This window comes from Schistocerca serialis, chromosome 2, assembly GCF_023864345.2.
Source record: "Schistocerca serialis cubense isolate TAMUIC-IGC-003099 chromosome 2, iqSchSeri2.2, whole genome shotgun sequence".
Taxonomy (NCBI): domain Eukaryota; kingdom Metazoa; phylum Arthropoda; class Insecta; order Orthoptera; family Acrididae; genus Schistocerca; species Schistocerca serialis.
The window spans coordinates 893,370,083-893,394,504 of NC_064639.1; positions in this window are offsets into that span (position 1 = coordinate 893,370,083).

Below are 24,422 nucleotides of genomic sequence, written 5' to 3' on the forward strand. Positions count from 1 at the left end.
GGGCTCCTTGTGCTTGCCAAACACATGGTACACAAACTAAGTGTGTACCCCCCTGAGGATTAATGTGACTATACCCTGAGGTGTTACAGATTACAGCAATGGAATGAAATGTATCATGGAAAACCTTTGTATCATTGTACTTCAAATATCTTTAAAAGTAAATGTTTTAATTACAAAATTAATCAAACAAATACGTGTACTGTAGCGCTAAACTGTGCATCTTGTTGTAAGATGATCTTTGTGGAAGTGTTGTAGTTATCGTCCTCCGAAAGCTAAGTTCTGCAGAAGTCAATGTACTTACCTCATGATAAACAAAAGTGAAATGCTTTGCGTATAGATATCTTAGTTATTACGCTTATTGCCGTGATGAAGAAAGTACTGTGCTGTAACATATTGTTGTGGTACGGAAAAGGCTGTCTCATTGTAGCTATACCACAAAAGTTACTACTAAAACATGTTTTGCTTTTCAGAATAATTCAGAAAAACTGTGCAGATATAAAACAGATACAGCGCAAAAGCAATAATATAAATTGTGTCACTCATTAGTAGCGTTGTGATATAATCGTGTAGCTGTCAAATAAACTAACCACTGTGTCATCTGGTATCTCACAGAAAGTACTTTAAATCCAGAATGTATTTTCAAGTAAACCAAAATGTTGCATTAAAATCTCATTAGCAGTACCAGCAAATGTTCTAAGTATGTGAGCCTTATAGTCGTTACGTAATCGTGCAACTAACAAGTAAGAATGTACACACACATTAACACTGTGTCGTCTGTTCACAATAACAATGCATTCGTAATTTCTGTTTAAATAAGTTCTCTTGGTTCTTGGCTGGATATTTAACTTCAAACATTGTTGCATGTTAACAGATTCTAAGTCTGACGAAGCATACTAGTAACGTGAAGTGAAAAGTTTTATGGCAAAGACTAAGTTATAAAACAGATTATCTCTCAATAAACGGTTTTACATGTGAAATGTAGTGTAAACCTTTACTCTTCCTAGTACGCAGTGTTTCAACTTCGACGCAATTATCATGTGGTATACGTCGGATTCTGTAAGGTCCATTGTAAACTAGAAAGAATTTGTGACTCAAGTGTTTCTTCTTATGTGACAATGAATGAGCTTTAATGAGAACTTTCTAACCAATATATAATTTCTTTGCATTTGCTTTACCGTGTAGTTTCCTCCTTTTGTCTGCTGCAGATTTTATATTTATAATAGCCAAATCAATTATGTCTTTGTGTCGAAGTTTACGTGTATTTGGGAAAGGTACAAGCTCTCTGATTCTGTTCGGTGGTTCTTCATTCTTCAGGACAAGAGTAGGTGGTAAAGCAGTGGAGTCATGAGCATTTCATTCAGCACGTTTTGAAATAAGTGTAAATATCTGTCCCAATGCTGATGCTTTCTGTGACAATAAAGTCTGCAAAGCTTATTGATTTCTTTCATAATACGTTCGGAGGGGTTACAATGTGGTGCGTAAAGTGAAATAAAAACAGGTTTGATTTTATGACTCCGAAGCATGCGTGACCAAACAGCAGATCTGAATTGCGGTCCGTTATCTGAAATGGCTTTACTAACGTGTCCGACTTCACGTAAGAAATTTTTAACAAAGGCGTTGGATACAGACCGTCCAGTGGCTTTACGTAATGGTGTGAAAGAAACAAATTTTGAAGTAAGTTCAACAGCGACTAGAACATACGAAAATCCATTAGATGTTCTGACAAGCGGTCCCAAGAGACCAACAGCAGCAAATTCTTTTAATTTAGAAGGAATGATAGGAAACAGCGGAGCACGATGGGAGATAGTAGATGGTTTCGCCTTTTGAGAAAGTTTACAAATAGATAAGACTCTTCGAATTCTCTTTTCCATATTGTTAAAATAACAAGTCGTTCAAAGAATATGATAACATTTTCGTGGGCCAAAATGTGCATAGCTGAAATGAATGTACCAAATGAGCTTATTAACAAAATCGTCAGGATTGCAAAGTACCCATAGCTTGTCATCAACAGTGCAGCATTTGAACAGTATGTTGTTTCTAACCAGATAATAATGCCGAATCTGTGTGTGTGTCTTTTCATGCCATTTGCTTTTGATGTCTTTCCAAATCGGATCTTTATCTTGTTCATGAGCAATGTCCTTTAAAGATGTGGTGATGAAGTTTTCAAAGGCGACTTTCTGAATGTAAAGAATACTGAAATTTTTCTCGAGGTTGCCTTCTGTGTTACTTTTCTCAAGCTCAGCCGGTGCGCGTGACAGTGCGTCCGCAACAATGTTCTCCTTGCCGGGAATGTAGATTATTGTGAAGTGGAATTCTTGCAGAAACAATGCTCAACGTTTTAACCTGTCATGATTTAATTTTGAAGACACAAGAAATTGTAATGCACGATGATCACTGTATACTTTTATGTGCTTACCAGAAAGAAAGAAACGGAATTTGTTAAATGCCCAAACGATAGCTAAAGCTTCTAATTCAGTAACTGAATAATTTTTTTCAGATTTTGTTAGCACTCGGCTAGCAAAAGCAATGGTTTTCTGAACAGTAGTGCCATTTTCTATGGCTTCTTGAAATAAATGGACACCAAGACCGACTTTAGAAGAATCCGTGTTAAGGCAGAAATCTTGTGGCAGACCTGGATGAGCTAGTATTGGCGCGTTAAGTAACGCTTCTTTCAAAGAATTGAATTCCAACTGTGCTTGTTCATCCCAGTTCCAAATAGTATTTTTTGCAGTGAGAGAACAAAGTTTTGGTGTAACAAGAATTTGCATATTCAGAAACCGACGGTAAAAATTTACGAGACCTAGAAAACTGCGAACTTGTTTTTTTTGGTGGATGGAACTGGAATGGCTCTGATTGCTTCTAACTTTTCAGGATCCGGCTGAATGCCTTCAGAAGAAATAATATGTTCCAAAAACCTCACCTTTGACCTACCGAATTCAGACTTTTCCAAGTTAACTGTAATTCCAGATTCTGCAAAAATACGTAACAAACTGTTGAGGATGCGATTACGTTGTTCCCATGAAGCTTCTGCTATTAGAATATCGTCCACATATAAGGTGATGTGACGTTTTAAGAACTCAGGTAATATGGAATTTAGCCCGCGAATGAATGCTGCCGAAGAAATGTTCAAACCAAAAGGAAGTTTCCGAAACTGATAACAAACGCCGAAACAAAGGAAAGCTGTGTATTTTCTACATTCTGGATGAAGTTCGATCTGATACAAGCTGGATCTGGATCAATGGAAGACAACACTTTTACACCATTAAAATTTTGAAGAAGTTCTTCCAACGTTTGCGGCCTGTCTGTTTCAGGAATAATGATAGTATTGATTTGTCTTGAATCTAAGACAAGCCTGATCTATCCATTTTTCTCCTCACCAACATGTAATGGATTGTTGTATGAGCTTACTGCAGGCTCAATAATGCCGTCGTCAAGCATAGATTGTATTTCTGTTCTAACAAGGTCCCTATAATGTGCTGGAATTACGTATGGTCTAACACAAAATTTAGTATGCTCACGAACACGAAATTGGTATTGAAATTCCTTGATTGTTCCTGTTTTGTGAGTAAAATCTGTGGAATGTGCTTGTAAAATCTCAAAAAGGTCTTGCCTATCAGTATCATTACAATTCTCAATTGTTTGAATTTTATTCTGAATTAACTCATTAATATCAAATGCGCCGTCGATATCATCCCTGTCAGTACTTGCAGAGTCTTGTTAGTGTCAAGTTCCGTCGAAATTTCCGAACTGTTGTCTAACAGGAGGTAAAGCCGATTAATTTCTTCGTCATGGTTTAAAAGCCAATCTTCAATTTTCAAAGCTACTGACTTACCTTCTTTCTCTAAACTTATTTCAGCATCGTGAAAGATTAAGATTGCTTTGTATTCATTCAAAAAGTCTACTCCCAATATAAAATCCGTCGACAATAATGGAACAATAAGAAAGTTCATAGAGAAGCTATGGCTTTGGCAAAAGAATTCTAAGTTGGTTTGTAGGCGTACATCTACACTTTTTCCGACGATTGCACCTTGTAATTTAATCTTACGTAACGGAAGTGTGGGGCAATCGTTCGATTTGTTGCATTTGCTAAAAGCTGTTTTACTAATTACTGAAATGGGACTGCCAGAGTCAAGTACTGCTGTAAATTTTACGTCATTTACAGTAATGTGAATCACAGGATATGCAATGTTGTTATGTTTTACGTCGTGTTCCTGTCCCTAATGTCTTCCATTTTTACTTAATTACTAGCTACGGCAGCTGCGTTGTCAGTTTCATAAGTATGTTTCGTGGCTGCCAGCGGTATGAGTCACTGCCTATTGTGTCTTTGTTGGCGCGCGTCGTTATTGGGATTTGGAGACCTAACTTCTAGAAATTCACCTTGTCGAGAGGGCCCTGCTCTGTTTGAATCCCGCCAGTTCTGATGCAATTCAGGTCTGTCGTTACGATCATATCGTCTGTCGTCATGTCGGTAGATTCCATAGTTTCTTTCTTGTCGGTCACGTGGTGGTGAATTTCTCCCTGAATCGTAACTGCACTCTGGACCGTTGCATCTAAAGTTATTCTGTCTCCCTTGATAATAATTATTTTGGTTCCCATATTGTCTGTTTCTCTGATTGTCTCTGTGATAGTCATTACTGCAGAGAGGTGATCTTTCCCTGTAATTATTACTACTCTGCTAACGGTTGTCATATGGGTGGTGTCTGTTTTGGTCACTATTTGTGTTGAGAGAATAGCCTTGTCGTGTCCAGTTATTATTTCTTTCATCGCGGAATTGCGACGGATGTGACCTGTAATTGTTGTGTTCCTGTTTCCGCGTTCCGCGATTGTCAATGTCAATTTCTAATTCTTGTAAGAGTCCCTGAAAAGCTTCAATGTCGTCTTTGCTACGTCTTGCCAAAATAATATGTCGTAAATGTTCAGGTAGTTTGATTAAGCAAATGCGGATGAGTTCTGAGGGTCTGTATGGGTTTGACAGGTACTGATTCTTGTGCTACATGTCTTCAAAATATTTCACAAGACTGGAAAATTCAGATTGTTCGAAATGTTTCATCATTATAATGCTATGTTTTACTCGGTCTTGTGTAGCTTGAGACCAATATGCTGAGAGGAAGGCATGATAAAATTCTCCTTCACTGTGACAATCGTGAATGACCGAACGCATTCTTTCAGCTGGTTCATTCTCTAAGTAGCCACACATAAATTCTAATCTGTGCTCTAATGACCAGTTGGGAGGAAAACAATGAGAGAATTGATGGAGCCACGCTTGTGGATGAATGTGGTTGCTAGAATTCTTAAATGTTTTGAAGTTACGTGTAGTAATGAACAGCTTATAGTCAAAATCATCGTGTCGGTGAGTAGCAGATCGCTCATTGTTACGTCGTTTCGGCGGTTCCATTTCAAAATTCAATGCGCCTTGCCAATTCCTTTCACAATTTCCGACGTGTCCTGTATTATTATTTTGTGGTTGTTCCATATTTCTATGTCCCTCTGCACGCACTGGAGCGTGAGTGTCCTCTGAAAAATGTAATTCTTGTATTACTTGTGCCAACTGATCTTGTACTTCCCGGATTTCTCTTTTGTACAGTGTATTGATTTGATTTTGATTTTCTTTGAATTTTCTAATTTGTTCATATTCTTCAGTGTCAGTGAAGGCTAGAGGTCTTGTGTCATTCAGATCATCTTCTACCTTTGTAGATAAGTTAGTGAACTGATCTGAAAGTTCGGCTACTTTACCCGATAGTGAAATTATTTCCTCTGTGTGTTTTTCTGAGCCAAGTTTCAGAGTGTCCATTTGTGTTGAAATCGTATCTACTGTGTTCTTTAAGTTTTCCTGAGTTTTTGCAAGTAGCGTAACCGAATCGGTAGATGCAACTGAGTCAATTTTAGCTTGCAAGGTCTCATGACTTTCATGAACAATAGTTTGCAGTTCTTTTATGGCTCCTTCGTGTTATAACTGTAAATAATGTTTTATTTTATCAACAATTTCCATTTTGTTTCATTAAAGAGTGCTGTATTTTTTTATGGCCAGTCTCCCGCCCTTCCTCCGCTACAACAAAAAGAATAAATAAAAAAGATATTCTTAGTTATAACGCCCCCTCGACGTTTGGTCCACAGAATAGATAACTGCATCATCTGTGGAAAGTCGGAGGTTACTGTTAATATTATCTAGAAATTATTAATCTACAACATGAAAGGAACGCTTCCCAACACACTTCTTAGGACAGACCCTGAGTTACTTCTACATCTGTCTATGACTCTCCATTAAAGATAATATACTGCATCCCTCTACCAACAAATCCTCAGTCCAGTCACAAATTTCTCTTGACACCACACACAATCGTACTTCTGATAATAAGCGCAGGTGCGGCAAGAACGCATACGCTTTCTGGAAATTAAGAAGTACTGCATCTAGTTGATTGCCTTGATCCATGGCTTTCAATAGACTCAAGTCATGTGAGAACATTGCGAAATGGTTTCAGGTGATTGATGTTTTCGGAATCCATGTTGGTTGACAAGGAGGATATCATTGTGTTCGATATAACTCATAAACATCATGTTTTGTGTTATCAAATACAATAATTTCGTACATCTGAAGATGGGATTTTAAAATCTCGAAACTGATCCTGGTTTAAGTAAATATTAGTACCTTAAAGCGTTTATTAATGATTCTGACAACAGCTGCAGTTGTTTACCAGGCTTCTAATTTCTAACTCTTAAAGGTTTAATTTGAATCCTGGCCCACTGAGGTTGCACTGACAGTGCCTGGTGTTAATAATAAACATTGAATGGCAACACCTACTCCATAAACGTTGGCAATACCCACATGCCTGTTACAAGTGAAAATCAAATTATTTTTAACTTGGTAACAGTCTTGTTACCAGGTCATTTTTACATGTTTATTATTAACATCAGGCACTTTCAGTACAGCCTCAGTGGACCAGGCTTGAAAATGAATCTGTAAGGGTTTGATACTAGTCACCTAGTAAATAATTTCTCCGGTTGACAGAACCATTAATAAATGCTTTAAGGAAATTAAATAAAAAAAGTGGTTGTTCCCTATCAAGGAAATACTCAAACTGAAGAAATATTAATACAACTGAAGTGAATCTCTCAACATTAACTACCATATGCCATTAAGTTTGAGCTCGGAATAATTTATAATTTCTACAATAAACAGGTATCAGGGTTATTGGTTTTTTTTTTAATTTTTTTTAGATCACTTCTGCTATCCATTTTGGAGATGGGTGTGACTTGTCCTTTCTTTTAACTACCAACTACTGACCAAGGTTTTTCGTTGGAGGGATTTACGATAAATTATGGTCAAAAGATGGGATAACTCATAAGCAAATTCAGTACAATACAGAATCAGATAAGGATCCTATTGGATTCTGGATCTACAGTTTTAGCGATTACAGCTGTTTCTCAACACTACTGTTACCAATATCTACATCACTTGTTTTTGCAGTGATGTGAGATATAAATTGTGACAATACTCATGGATTTTTCTTTATAATGGTACACGTGAAAACGAAATTCAACGTTCCTGCTTTTGCTATGCTACCCTCAATTTAAGTTCCTGTGTCGTCCATGAGGCAACATTTCAGAAGCACTTCACTTACTTGAAAAGAACACATCTACAGACAACGATTTCAATTTTTCTGCTTTTCTTCTCGTGGAATGCTAAAGCAAGAGAGCCGCACTCCCTTGCAATGGCTCGCTTTCTTTCACTTTGCTGTCATGCTACGGCACATCTAAGCACTTCTGGCCCGAAAATGTATTGCCGCAAAACATTGCCGGACACTATAGGCAATCACACTGGCCAGAAATATTTCCAGGCAACATTATCGGGCTTTATTGTCGGCAGTAAGCAATTTCTATGGTCAGTGATTAATGACAGCTATCATGGTATTGTGCTACGTCATTTTTCTGTGACATAAAATGTTCAAGTAGCTGTTTAGTATTTTACCCATCCCCAGCAACAGCAGTCGTCTATATCGAAATAATAAGCAATCAGTTGTATAAAAGAAATGTAATTTCCTTACCGGTTTCGGTCACTTAGTGCCGTTCTTTAGAAGGTTATGCCTATCGCACTATACGCGAGTGTCAGCAATAAGATGCATACAACAAAATACCATGGTCTTTATGGTTCATAGTGTTTGTATTGACACTATGAACCACAAGACAATGGCATTTTGCTGTATGCATGTTATTGTTGACAATCGCAAATAGTGCGACAGGTATAACCTACTGAAGAACTGCGCTAGGTGCCCGAAATCGGTACAGAAATTAAATTTCTTTTGCAACTGATTGCTTATTATTTCGTTATAAGTAGCGGACTGTTTTGGCTGACCACCCGACACTTGTCATGACAATACCAGACGGCGAATGAAGAAGCTGGATTAGATCAGGGTCGAGGGCAGTAGAGACGTGGTAACCCATATCTACACCTTGCAAACCACTGTGAAGTGCACGGTAGAGGATGCTTCCAAAAGAACCATTTATCAAGGCTTCTTCCCGTTCTACTCACGTATGGAGCATGGGAAGAATGATTGTTTCAGCGTCTCGTCCTGTTTAATCTAATTTTGTCTTCGCGATCGCTATGGGAACGATGAGTAGGGGTTGCACTGCAATCCTGGAGTTATCACTTCATGTCGATTCTAGAAACTTTGTAAGAAGGCTTTCACGGGATAGTTTCTGTCTCTCTTCAAGAATTTGCCAATTCAATTCTTTCAGCGTCATCCGTGACCTCCTCCCGTGAGTTAAACAAACCTGTGACCATTCCTGCTCCCGTTCTTTGCATAAGTTCAATGTCTGCTGTTCGTACTGCTTGATACAGGTCCCAACAACATTCTAGGACGGGTCGCATGAGTGTTTTTTTTATCGAACGTCCTTTGTAGATTGATTGCACTTCCATAGTTATATACCTGTGAACCGAAGTCTGCCACCTGCTCTACTTACCCTGAGGTAATGTGATCGCTCTATTTAATATATGTATAAGTTGTTAGACGCAGGGATTTGTATGAGTAGATGATTGCAATTGTGACCCAATGATACTGTAGTTTTGGGATATTATGTCCTTTCGTTTTGTGAAGTGCGCTTTTACAATAAGTTGTCAAACTTTGGAAATATTATCAGGATACTACTGACTATCTGATCAGCCTTTTCCAGACAGTAATTCATCACAGATAACAGCATCATCTGCGAAAAGTCTAAGGTTACTACTAAGAATGCCCACATGGTCATTAATATCCAACAGGAATAGCAAGGGTCCTATCTTCCTGGGGAACGTCTGAAATTAGTTTCACTTCTTTCAGTATCTCTCCCTCCAGGGAAACATGTTGCTTCCTCCCTAGCAAGAGATCCTCAGTCTATTCAAGAATTTCGCTTGATATCCCATGCCCTTGCACTTTCGCTTTTATTTGCGAATATCAACAATGCAATAGGCATAACCTTCTGAAGAAGGGCACTAAGTGCACGAAACCCATAAAGGAATTAAATTTCTTTTATGCATCTGCTTGCCTGTTATTTCATTATAAACGATCACAGTTGCTCAGGATGGATAAAATACTAAACTTTCGATAATAACCATATAGTACTGAGTTTAAAGGCTATTAGGAAGTCGAGAAATACTGCATATGTTTGACTGTTTCTATAAGGCCTGCAAGATGTCATACAAGGTAACTGCGGTTTCAGTTGATCGACAATTTGGTAATCCTTGTTTGTTGGGAAGAGGAATCTCACTCTGTTCGAGGTGCCTCGTTATATTTGAGCTCAGATTATGTTCAAAAATTCTACGCAAATGGATGTCGCCAGTGGTATACGACAGTAATTTTACAGATCACGTCTGCTACTTTTTCTGTAGGCGAATGTGACCTGTACTTTATTCCAACTAGGGGGCCACAGTTTTTCGTTCCAATGATCTTGGTTATTTTATGATTAACTCATTTCTTGACTCGAGTGCATTAATTCATGAGAGGTTATATACACGGCACGAAACTGTGATGTAAGTGGCTCACCGCTACTCACTACTGCGGTAGCAGCCTCCGCCCCCGCCGCCACCAGCTGCTCGCTGCCGCCCCCCGGCCTCTGGAATTTCGAGTGCCTGCGGGTGTGTGCCGTCGCTATCTTTACCGCCAGCGCCGGCGCGCCCTGCATTACGGGGTAGCGCTGCCCTATCCCGCTCTCCGGCCCTTATCTCGCTCGCCCTGCGAGTGACACGGGACAAGCCTGTGTGAACCGGGCGATAATGCGTGTCCCTTAAAACGGCCGGCCGCCACATGACGAGCGCACGTTTGTAGCGCCACTGAGACTGATTTACTGAGTCCCTCCTCCCCCTCCTCCCTCTTGCCCTCGACCCTCTCGAGTCCGCATTCTCGAGCTGTATACGACAAACTATTAGGTCGTGCCCCGAAGTGGCTGACTGTGGCCTCTTTAGGGCCAGACAACTCGCAGCCAAACAACACTTCATCTGTATCCGGTGCGCCAGTGCGACATATCCCGCAATTCGTTGTTTAGTTTACAAAACTGAGGCCCAACAGCAGTTTTTCAAATCCACAACTTGTCCGTCTTTATAGAGGCGCGGATCAGTTCTTTGCTTGACATGAGTTGAAGAACAAGAACTTTTAGTAATGTTCGCATGTTATCGCCTAGTATAAAAACAAAGTGTACGACCGCACAGAGTCAGCGCTGCTCTGAGAGTACATCCATAACACGCAACGTGACTTGTCCGCTGTGGAGCGCATGTATTCGTATTATTTAATAACATCGAAAAATCGGAATCACTGGCCTAACTATCTCAATTCTCTCCAAAATTGCGCAGACAAGTGCTCACCTTCATCTGGAGCTGTTACTTTTATTTTGCTGGCTTGTGACATCATTCCCTAGGCGTCAAACAAGCACGACGTTAGAATTACGTTCCATGTAACTTGTAACTGTGCTGATGCCAATTATGTGGATAATTAAGTGCGTTTAAATGATATTAGATGTCCCTCACAAATTTCCAGTTCTGTTTGCATGAGAACTGTCTGTTTAGTACATTGACTGAGCCATGTACAATGGGGCATGGAAGGGAAAAAACATAAAAAATTACTTGCAAAATGCCAAAACAAAAGTCAGAGTATTATTACGACATGGAAAGCTAAGAAACTCATAGAGTCACTAATACAACCCATAGCTGACTATGGTGATGCTATTATCCAAGGACTTTCGTATGAAAACTCGAATAAGTTATAACAGGCAATGAATGCTTATGTACGGTACGTTTGCGACGTACGCTGTTTCTTTATATCACTCCTGTCTACAAACAATTATGATGGTTGCGTGCCGATAAGCACAGAGACTATCGTACCGTATGACTGCTCAACCGTCTTCTCGATCACTGCACTTATTTGTTTTCAACTGTTGCACTACCGTCTGAACAGGACAGCAGAAATACTCGCCCTCAACAACATTAAATCTTCTCTTTACCAACACATAACACTGTCACGTTCTCTAGATTATTTTCTGTAGCAGGAACCTGACTTTGGAACAATATCCTCAAAATATCAGAGAAATTAAATCCCCTTCAAACTTGAAGAGACATCTAAAGACCCACGAATCAGAAAAGCCATCTCTCCCACACCATCTCTCCCACATTCTGTACGGCTTAAACTCGTCATTTTCCCCTCCCCCTCTCTCCCACACCTTTTACTCTCCATTGTGGGAAGAGTTTAAACTCTGTTTCTTCCTAACAGTCACTGCCACTGTCAGTTCAACCTTCTCCTCTTTCTTTATACTATCAGCTTCTGACAATACTAAACATGTCTTCAAATATGTTAAATTAATCTATATCATCTTAATTTTTACTCTTCACTCTTTTTATTATTATTATTATTATACTATTATTACTATCATTATTAGTGTCAATAACTATTGCAATCTTACTATCATTAATAATATTACTATTATTGAGCCGGCCGCGGTGGTCTAGTGGTTCTAGGCGCGCAGTCCGGAACCGCGGGACTGCTACGGTCGCAGGTTCGAATCCTGCCTCGGGTATGGATGTGTGCGATGTCCTTAGGTTAGTTAGGTTTAAGTAGTTCCAAGTTCTAGGGGACTGATGACCACAGAAGTTAAGTCCCATAGTGCTCAGAGCCATTTGAACCATTTTTTATTATTGTGAATCTTTAGTATGAGTTGTTCCTGGTCAAATGCAACTGGCAGCATGAAGGCCCTGATCTGGTCAGGCTAAGTAAGCACTAAAAAAATAAGCGTATGAAACGTTCCCGTTTGGTCAGAGGATTACTTAACAGAAACTGGATATCTTCTAGGCTGAGAATTATAGAAGCTATCGATGTATCATTTGTGTATGTTTTAGATAATTAATATTAATTAAAACATCGTATTTTAAGTAAAAGTAGTTGTCAAAATACAGGCAATTTAACCAAGTGCTTGCAATGAAATATCTTAATTGCCACAGGTTTCTCTTTACGGGATATCTAAAACTGATATTCATTCTCAATGATAAAATCCGCAGTCGTAAAAATTATTTATTTCTAAAAACGAAAGCATTTCCCGGTTACAGGACATATGTTGCACCTTCAGGTATATATCAAAATGTGAGTCCACAAAGGATGCATAACTAAGGTTAAAATATGTTAAAGTAGTGCATCCCTGGTACATCACAGGCAAGAGAATGTCATTTTCAGTTCTAGGCTTTCAGGCAGTCATAGGATAGAATAGAATATTCTCTTGCATGTCATATATCAGGGATGCACTATTTTAACATATTTTAACCTTAGTTATGCATCCTTTGTGGACTCACATTTTAATATGCACCTGAAGAGGGGACATTTGGGTAATGCTTTCCTTTTTAGAAATAAATAATTATTACAACTATAGCGGATTTTATCTTCGACGACACCTTAATTGCTTCAAAATGCTTTTCTAAAACATATCAGTGACGTGTAGTTTTCTGACATCAGGTTTTGGAGGATTGGTTACTGGAAGCCATCTCTCCACAAAACATATTAATTCATTTACTTATTTTGTTTTACATGATAAAGATTTAGATAACACAAAAAATGTTGTCACTAACCCTTTCGGTAAGTGTATTTCGCCATAACTCTCTTGGGCGAGATCCAGGTGCTGATGTAATTTCTGACATTGTGTGCATGGAGCTCCGCCTTGACCTCATCCTAGGATTTTGGGTTCATATCCACACAAGGATGTTTGATGTGGATTTGTTGTCTCTTTTTCTCATTTTCTGCGACCGTTCTTCTGCGGATGTAATGTGGCGCTATACCTATAATTCGTTTACTTTTGGTGACAGAAGTCGGTTGTGGCAGTACGTCCAATTTCAGTCGACGCCGTATCCACCTGTTCGGCATGTGTGAAGTTTCGCCGAACTGATGCTGCGTATTCTGCTACAGGAAAGCATAGTGCCAGAACAAATGTACAGAGCACGTTTGGCTGTGAGTCTCAGGTGGTGGCAGTAATTTTAACGATGATGTTGCTCTGGACACATGCTTAAAGCTTTGCTTCTTGGCAATGATCTTCGAATGTGAGACTACGATGCAACTTTTCTCAAAGGTGTTTTGTAGTATCGCTGTGCCATAGTTACTGCTCTCTCCAGATCATATTTAACTCCCTCCAGCCTTTGCAATTTCTCAGATGCAAGGCACAGACCTGCATTTTTCCGGGCCTTGGGTTTAGGTTCAAATGGTTCTGAGCACTATGGGACTTAACATCGGAGGTCATCAGTCCCCTAGAACGTAGAACTACTTAAACTTAACTAACCGAAGGACATCACACACATCTATGCCCGAGGAAGGATTCGAACCTGCGACCGTAGCGGGCACGCGGTTCCAGACTGAAGCGCCTAGAACCGCTCGGTCTTCCTAGCCGGACTTGGGTTTGGTAGTTATGACAACGCTAGTTGCTAAAGTCTTCAATGGCTGCTGCCAGCTTCATCTCCAATTTCGCAAAGGTTTTGCCTTGAGCATCTGCTGCTTGAACTGCATAAATAAATGTTCTTGCCCCTGGGTTGATTGACTGGTCGTTTGTGTAGATGTTGTAGGGTTGCCAGCACACTACCCTGAAGGAGACAATTTTTCAGGGTCCTCCATCGGCTCTTCTTATTATGCACAGTAGCAAAAAACCTCCTGTTTCACAGCAATCACTGGATAAATGTGTTAAACTGGTAATGAGTTTTGCAACTGAATATATCTTTTTAACCAACTTCCTGTGGTAGACAGTGTTGTACTTTGCTGGCACATCTATGCATTCCACTCCTGTAAGATGTCCTGTTTCGTATCCACCTCCTATGTACTGTGTCATGTTAAGGATTTGACCTCAGCACGACTTTCCGGGCAGAAACAAGATTTCACATTTATAATGTTTTTATCAAAATGTTGTGAGATGCGCTTGAGGATCAGGCTTCACAAAACTTTATACTTTTGGTTAACTGGTCGGAAATGATTCTTATCAATTGATTCTTTTCCAGGCTTCAGCAGTGCTACAACTTTGGCTTTGCGCCAGATCGTACGTCTCTGTAATTTTGAAACGCACGTGTTCACTGATTCAAGATACATTCTACATTTTCATCTACAAATGTACTCCACAAGCCAGTGTACGGTGCGTGGCGGAGGCTATCTTGTCATTTCGTTTCCTGCTCCACTCACAAATAGAGGAACGGAAAAACGGCTGCCTGTATGCCTCCGTACGAGCCCGAATTTCATGTATCTTCTCTTTCTGATCCTTACTCGGAATTTACGTTAGGGGCAGTGGAATCGTTCTGCAGTCAGCTTCACATTCTGGTTCGTGTTCCGTGAACCGAACGTCTCCTTCGCTCAAGGGATTCCCATTTGAGTTACCGATGCGTCTCTATAATACTGACTTATTGATACATAACCAACACGGATACAGAAAATATCGTTCTTGTGCAACACTGCTAGCTCTTTATTCCCGTGAAGTAATGAGTGCTGTCGACAAGGGATCTCAGATCGATTCCATATTACTAGAGCTCCAGAAGACTTTTGATACCGTTCCTCACAAGCGACTATTAATCAAATTGCGTGCATATGGAGTATCGTCTCAGTTGTGTGACTGGATTCGTGATTTCCTCTCAGAGAGGTCATAGTTCGTAGTGATAGGCCGTAAATCATCGAGTAGAACATAAGTGGTATCTGGCGTTCCGCAAGGTAGTGTCATAGGCCTGTAACGCCGGAAATGCATATCCTCCTATTTCCATCTATTGTACTAAAATTTTTTTCCTTATTTTGTTACCTGAAGATATGACATTTCTGTGTCTTTATATATTGTAATTGTTTTACTGTTTGTATATATATATATATATGCATTTATGTTGGTTTGTTTTGTGAATATTATTTGTATTTATACGCTGGGTCTGGCCTAGGAAAAACTATGCTATCGAACGAATACATCGATAGGTCATGTGGAGAACCAAAGTGTTTAGGATCTTTGGTAGTGTTAACTCTGTCGCGTGGAGCGCAGGCAGAGGGAGAGTCTGGCTGGGGTGGTGCAGTGGAGCAGGTGTGTTGTGTGACGCTCCCGCGAGTTGCCGCGCTTTCGGGGTTGGGCAGCATGTAATTGCGCTCGACTTGCTATGATAGTTTCTGACACGGTGTCGCGGACGGGAAGCATTAGCTGGCGTACATCAAGAGCCCGTTTCACCTGGTGACCGTGTCGAGAAGAAGGCGCGCCAACATCCAGCTTCTGCAACAGCGACGGCCGACAATGAGTGACTGTCGCCACCTCCTCGATCGACGGCTTCAAACCTTCAATCAACCAACAAGGAAGCCTGGAAGCACGTAAAATTTTAGAACTGTATGGCAGACCTCAGCTTTTCAAACTGTTCCATTTTCATAACTAAATTACAGCAACTTAGCATGAACCTTTGTTGCTCATTGTCCCAATTGCATTACCAAGCAGGGTCCCTTCCTTTTTCGGAATGAACCCGAGTGTCGTTGAAATTCAAACGTCAGCATCATTCGATTTCACTGCTTTAATTTCAAAGTTCAGTTAAGGCATTCATAGCTGGGTACAATATTTAGATTACACAAGCACAAATTAACAGTGCGAGTTTTGTTACCGTATTTTAGCTTACCTGTGACTGCAGCTCAGCTTGGTACGTACGAAATTTTACTATTGTTAATTGTTCAGAATCATTTAATTCAAGTTCAAAGTTAAATCTCTTATTTCTTAATTGCATAGATTCAAGTAGCTTTTGAAATGATTGTTGAGGTAGTTCAAGACTAACCGTATTTTACTGAATTTCGATGTGCTTCAGAAAGAAAGCTCACTATTAACTTCAGTCACTAAATTAACTTTCGATTTTCCGGTTTTATTAATTCTTTTGCTAAATTAAGTCAGAGTGTAGCGAAATTTATTACTTCTGACAAACTTTCAGTTTTCACACAACACGTGTCAACCTTTAGTTGCCACGCTTCTAGTGCTAATTATATGTGTAATAACCTTTCTTTTTCAGTTACTATAGTAATTGTCCTTAGGAGTGGCGACCGTAATTTCCCCCAAATCTCAAATATCTAATTACCGCTAGTTAATTGTCAACGTAACGGCCGCACATTTACTTTCTTTATTAACTTCACCCCTTTTCAAAATTAATTTCCACCAGTTTCATTTGCATTTTTCCTTTCATTTAGATGTAACCTTTTCCTCCCTCTTTACCGACAAATTAACTTCGGTGACGATTGCTTTTCCCAAATTTCCATTAGGTACACGCGGTTTAATTTTTCACTGTCATTAAGGTCGATAAGTGAGGGGGAGGTTACAGGCCCATTGCTGTTCCTCATTTACAAAAATGATCTAGGTGATAATCTGAGCAGCCCCCTTAGATTGTTTGCAGATGATGCTGTAATTTACCGTCTAGTAAAATCATCAGACGATCAATTCCAATTACAAAATGATCAAGAGAGAATTTCTGCATGGTGCGAAAAGTGGCAATTGGCACTAAACAAAGAAAAGTGCGAGGTCATCCACATGGGTACTAAAAGAAATACGATAGATTTTGGGTATACGATAAATCCCACAAATCTAAGGGCTGCCAATTCATCTACATACCTAGGGATTACAATTACGCGCAACTTAAATTGGAAAGACCACATAGATAATATTGTGGGGAAGGCGAAACAAAGACTGCGCTTTGCTGGTAGAACACTTAGCAGGTAGGACTGACGGAGAACATCGAAAAAGTGCAAAGAACGGCAGCCCGTTCCGTGTTATCGCGCAATAGGGGTGAGAGTGCCACTGATATGATACGCGAGTTGGGGTGGCAGTCACTGAAACGAAGGCGGTTTTCTTTGCGGCGAGATCTATTTACGAAATTTCAATCACCAACTTTCTCTTCCGAATACGAAAATATATTGTTGACACCCACCTACGCAGGGAGAAATGATCATCATAATAAAATAAGAGAAATCAGAGCTCAAATGGAAAGATTTAGGTGTTCCTTTTACCCACGCGCCATTCGAGAGTGGACTGCGAGGCACTTAAGTGTGAATTGCAGAGTAACCATGTAGATGTAGATGTAGATACTGGCGCGTTCTCCGAACCTACCGGTAACAAATCTAGCAGCCCGCCTCTGAACTTTATTCTAATCTAACGTGGTAGCAATGTCAAACACCCGACTAGTACACAAGAATAGGTCGCAATAGTTTTCTTTATGCTGTCTCCTTTAAAGATGAACCACACTTTCCCAAAATTCTTCCAACAAACTGAAGTCGACCATTCACTTTCCCTACTACAATCCTTACATGTTCATTCCATTTCATATCGCTTTGCAGCATTACGCCTAAATATTTAATCGACGGAACTGAGTCAAGCAGCACACTCCTAATTCTGCGTTCGATTTTGCAGGATCGTGTTTCGTGCTAATCTGCGTTACCTTAAATTTTTCTGCATTTAAAACTAGTTGCCATTCATCATACGAACTAGGTTTAAGTCATCTTTTATCTTCTTTCACTCAACTTTGATACGTTCCCATACACTATCAGTAAACCACAGCATATGGCTACTCATTCTGTCCGCAAGATAATTTGTGTACACAGAAAATAACAGTGGTCCTATCACACTTCCCTGTGGCACTCATGACGATACCCTTGTCTCTGATGAACACTCGCCGTCGAGGACACCATACTGGGTTCTATTACTTAAGAAGTCTTCGAGCCATTCGTATATCTGGAAACTTATTCCTCACGCTCGTACCTTCCTTAACAGTCTGCAGTGCGACACAGTGTCAAATGCTTCTTGGAAATCTAAGAATATGGAATGTACCTCTTGTCCTTCATCCACGGTTCGCAGTATACCATGTGAGAATAGGGAAAGCTGAACTTCACACGAGCGATTCTTCCTCGTGGAAGCTTTTCCCTCACAAGGAAACTTATCATGTTAGAACTGAAAATCTGTTCAAGGATTCTGCAGGAAACCGATGTTAGAGATATCGGTCTGCAATTTTGCAGGCCCGGTCTTTTACTCTTCTTGTATACGGGAGACACCTGCGCTTCTCTCCAGTCGCTTGGGATTTAGTGTTGGGCGAGAGATTCGCGATAAAGTTGACAGCGGTCCAATGCTGTAGAGTTCTCTTTGTAAATTCGAATTAGGATTCCATCAGGACCTGGCGACTTATTTACTTTCAACTGTTTCAGTTGTTTCTCTATGCCATAGATGCATATTACTATATTCTCCAAACGGGAGTGTGTGGCGTAGTGAAACAGCGGTATGTTTGTACGATTCTTTTGCGGAAATGATTTCTTAAATGTTAATTTAAAACGTTGGCTTTTCTTTTGCTATCTTTTACTACCATATTAGACTGATCAACGAGTTATTGGATAGAAGTCTTACATCTGATTAGCAGTTTTACGTACAACCAGAATTTCCTCAGGTTCTTGGGAAGATCTTTTGCTAAGATGTTCCGGAGGCAGTACTTGTGTGCTTCGCACATCGATCTTTTTAAAGACGCAGAAATATCTACCAACTTTCACCTGTCGCCAATTGCGTGTGCTCTTTTGAACCTAGAGTACAATAGCGTTTGCTTCCTCAGTATCTTCCGAATTTCGTTGTTGGGTTGGGTTGTTATGATGGAGGAGACCAGACAGCGAGGTCATCGGTCTCATCGTATTAGGGAAGGACAGGGAAGGGAGTCGGCGGTGCTTTTTCATAGGAACCATTCCAGCATTTTCCTGGAGTGATTTAGGGAAATCACGGAAAACCTAAAGCAGGATGGCCGGACGCGGGATTGAACCGTCGTCCTCCCGAATGCGAGTCCAGTGTGCTAACCACTGCGCCACCTCGCTCGGTGTAATTTCGTCGACACATATTTCTTCAGAGCACGATTCACAATCAGCTCAAGGTTTGCCCAGTATTCCTCTACGACCATCACTCTGGAATTAAATGATATCAATCACTGCTTTGTTACTGGCCCAAACATTTTTATTATTATTATGTCACTGCGAATAAGAGGTGTTTCAGATTTCCAATACTAGTTAGTAAAGCTAAAGCTAAAGTAAAGCTAAAAGAGAAAACGAAAACGGAAAATCGAACCAGCGAAGAATACTGATTAATTAAAATAAACGAAAGTAAATCGACATGGAAATGAACGCATAAGTGCAAGTAAATTTATGTAGCGAGCGAAAGTGTCTGCTGCTTTGCATCAGAACCTACTTTTACTACGTAAAATTTTAAGTTCCGGTTTACATTCATCTCGTACTGATGAAAAGAGACGCGAGTTCAGCAGAACTGTATCTCCCTTGTAGCAAACTATCCGACGGTAAACCAAGAAGTAACGATCATTCGGCTTTAATAGATGCAGGAAACTTGATTTTTAACTAAAACATGTAACAAATTCCTGTTATACTCTCGTACGTAATCACAGAGATTTTAAAGATTTCTCTGTTTTTGACGACACGCAGCAGCAGATACCGATCTTTGTGGAATATGTTACATTTAATTATATACTCCTTTCATGTATTACTTTAAATAAATTAGATGACAGATAATAGTGTTTTTATTCTCCTTTTAGGTATGGAGATGGGCTGATTATTTGAAAAGGTTATTACAAAAAGATCTACGTTTTCTAAAGCAACACTAACGTGGTATTCTAGACCTGTGTTGTTTACACAAATTGGGGTCACCTTATCTAATTCCCAGGATTATATTAAGAGTGATCATGTGGCATACCATGAATTGCTTTTCGATCATCCTAAGAATACGACACCAATAAAGGGATCTGACCCAAGGTTCTGATGATATAGTAATTTGGCAATGATACTAATCTATACAGTCGCCAGCTCAAATCGAGCAATTAGTTACAGCACGGAAGGTAAAGACGTTAACACTCCATGATGAAACTATTGCGCCGTACTCCCTTTAAGTCTGATCAGCAGAACAAGAACAGAAACAGTCAAGAAAATACTAGCAGCAACAGGTACGTTATTATGAAACACTAATACCACTCTGATTGTCTCAAAATGACGTGCACTGAAGTAGTAAGTTACGCAGCCTATGTGTTAAGTAATTGAGACTTCTAACGAGCAACAAGCATAGTAGTATATGGGGATCGTGAATCACATTGCATTAATGGACATTTAAACAAATCATTACTTTACGTACATAAGAGATAGGAACAAAATGTTCCCAATGATCAATGGCTGATCAATAAAGGACACAATAACTTGTATAAGAGGTCCCATAACCCGTTTAAGTGAACTATTGCACTGTAGGTTAAACTTTCACTCAAAGGAATTGTTTAAATATCAACACAGGTATTACGTAGGCACTTTATACCAACTAACTATCAGCGCAACAGTTGAAGTAAGGGAGTCCTTAACCCGTTACATACTCTTGAACCCTCTTTGTTCAGATGTTCAAATGTGTGTGAAATCTTATGGGACTTAACTGCTAACGTCATCAGTCCCTAAGTTTACACACTACTTAACTTAAATTATCCTAAGGACAAACACACAAGCCCGAGGGAGGACTCGAACCTCCGCCAGGAACAAGCCGCACAGCCCATGACTGCAGCGCCTTAGACCGCTCGGCTAATCCGGCGCGGCGAACCCTCTTTTGTAAATACGTTTAGAAACCTGTCTGATAGTAGGATAAAATTGTAGACCATTAAACTGACATAAAAATGGTTCAAATGGCTCTGAGCACTATGGGACTCAACTGCTGTGGTCATAAGTCCCCTAGAACTTAGAACTACTTAAACCTAACTAACCTAAGGACATCACACACATCCATGCCCGAGGCAGGATTCGAACCTGCGACCGTAGCGGCCATGCGGTTCCAGACTGAAGCGCCTTTAACCGCGCGGCCGCTCCGGCCGGCTAAACTGGCATAGAGCATATCTACACTTCTACACTTTGTATACTAACAAAATTACTTTTTATAGGCGTTCTTCGAGAAATATTAAACTAAACCATTTAATCATGATGCAATTCTCTTTTACTAGCATTAGAGCACTCGAAACAAACAAAATATCTGTGATTAAACTGCTAACACCACTTAATAATTAACGCAATGAATCAATCAAATTAGTTGCTTGATTGAATAAGCACTTGTGATTTCATAAAATGGAGGATGATATAAAGGAACAGGACCGAAACCTAACGTAGGTGCCGGCCAGGGCGGCCGAGCAGTTCTAGGCGCTACAGTCTGGAACCACGCGACCGCTACGGTCGCAGGTTCGAATCCTGCCTCGGGCATGGATGTGTGTGAAGCCCTTAGGTTAGTTAGGTTTAAGTAATTCTAAGTTCTAGGGGACTGATGACCTCAGAAGTTAAGTCCCATAGTGCTCAGAGCCATTTGAACCTAACGTAGGTAGCATGACTCAGGCGAATATGGTAGGCCGGACACAATAAACTGAATTCCACACGTATATTAAGAAAAAATCATGAAGCTCTAGTTCATGCCAGTAACACAATTCTAAACTTTATTTTGCCTCGAGATAGACGAAGAACTGAGCTGTTGTGGCGACCGTGCTGATTGTAATTGCGCAACCGCTTTCTTCATGTAATATGTTCTATAAAAACGTTTTTAGCATGTAAGTCTATGCCAGACTGCTGTATACGCAAGCCGGTTTACATTCGAGGTGGCGCAGTGGTTAGCACACTGGATTCGCATTCGGGAGGACGATAGTTAAATCCCGAGTCCAGCCGTCCTGATTTAGGTTTTCCGTGATTTCCCTAAACCGCTACAGGCAAATGCAGGGATGGTTCCTCTGAAAGGGCACGGCCGATTTCCTTCCCCGTCCTTAACTAATTCGATGAGACCGATGACCTCGCTGTTTGGTCTCTTCCCAGAAACAACCCAACCCCCAACACCCGAGGCACATGTAGAAGAATTTATAAGTACTTTTGCCTTGCTAGTCACTCCACTCGCTTCCTCCTCTGACGCTGGCCGCAGACTGTATAAATGCTCTATTGTACAATTGGTGGGCTCTCTCAGCTCTGCCGCATCTTTTGCACCCTAGTGTGCACCTCTCAGGCACTGAGGGACTTGGTTCCGACATTTCCCTATGGGCTATAACTGTAATGCTCTGAGCATAAACTAGCGAAATTAAATAAAGTATGATCATCATATTGAAGAGCATACCAGAATATTATGCATTAGGTTAATACATTAAAATACATCGCAGAAAATATACAAAAAAAGTGACGTGCCACGAAGAAGTTATGCTAATTGGTCACAGACTGATATTGATACAGGTATCGAAGGAAAATGCAAAACTTTAACTTTCGCGGCCGATGGATGACTGTGTGACGTTGCAGCACAGTTTCACCAAATAACTGGCAAGAATAGTAAATAGGGTACATGTCGATACCAGTGCATAAAGTCGGCGAATTTCATTCACTGGACAATAACTACATCTCTCAGGCGAGTGATCAGTATGTGGAGATGTATTTGGAATTTTATGGTAAGGACTTTGGGACCAAACTGCTGAGGTCATCGGTCCCTAGACTTACGCACTACTTAATCTAATTTAAATTAACTTACGCGAAGGACAACACACACACCCATGCCCGAGGGAGGACTCGAACCTCCGAATGGGGGGAGCCGCACGAACCGCGGCAAGGCGCCTGAGACCGAACAGCTACCCCGGCTGTACAGATTTGAGCATTTGAGAGAGGAGGTGTAGTTGGGCTCAAAGAATTAGGTTGGAGCAATCGGCAAGTCGCTCGAGATCTGAATCGGCACTATTCTACGTTGTGGACAGGAAAGAACAGGACAGAACATGGCACGATAGAACCAGGGGATCGAGCAATTGTCCGAGAGCTCTCAGAGCCCCGGATTCATCATTATCATCGATCAGACATACAACTAAAGCTTCAGTGATCACAAGGTCCGCACCGACAGCTGTGTGGTCAGCGTGACGGATTGCCGTCCTACGTGCGCGGGTTCGATTCCCGGCTGAGTAGGAGATTTTTTCCGCTCATGGACTGGGTGTTGTGTTGTCTTCATTATTATTTCATCCCCATCTTGCGTGCAGATCGCCCACTGTGGCGTCGAATGTAATACACTACAGGCCACTAAAATTGCTACACCAAGAAGAAATGCAGATGATAAACGGGTATTCATTGGACAGATATAATATACTACAACTGACATGTGATTACATTTTCACGCAATTTGGGGTCATATGTCCTGAGAAACCAGTACCCAGAACAACCACCTACAGCCGTAATAACGGCCTTGATACGCCTGTGCATTGAGTCAAACAGAGCTTGGATGGCATGTAGAGGTACAGCTCCCCATGCAGCTTCAACACGATGCTACAGTTCATCAAGAATAGTGACTGGTGTATTGTGACGAGCCAGTTGCTCGGCCACCATTGACCAGACGTTTTCAGTTGGTGAGAGATCTGGAGAATGTGCTGCCCAGGTCAGCAGTCGAACATTTTCTGTATCCAGAAAGGCCCGTACAGGACCTGCAACATGCGGTCGTGCACTATCCTGCTGAACTGTAGGGTTTCGCAGGGATCGAATGATGGGTAGAGCCACGGGTCATAACACATCTGAAATGTAACGTCCACTGTTCAAAGTGCCGTCAATGCGAACAAGAGGTGACCGAGACGTGTAACCAATGGCACCCCATACCACCACGCCTGGTGATACGCCAGTACCGCGATGACGAATACACGCTTCCACTGTGCGTTCACCGCTATGTCGCCAAACACGGATGCGACCATCATGATGCTGTAAACAGAACCTGGACTCATCCGAAAAAATGACGTTTTGCCAGTCGTGCACCCAGGTTCGTCGTTGAGTACACCATCGCAGGCGCTCCTGACTGTGATGCAGCGTCAAGGGTAACCGCAGCCGTAGTCTCCGAGCTGGTAGTCCATGCTGCTGGAAACGTCGTCGAACTGTTCGTGCAGATGGTTGATGTCTTGCAAACGTCCCCATCTG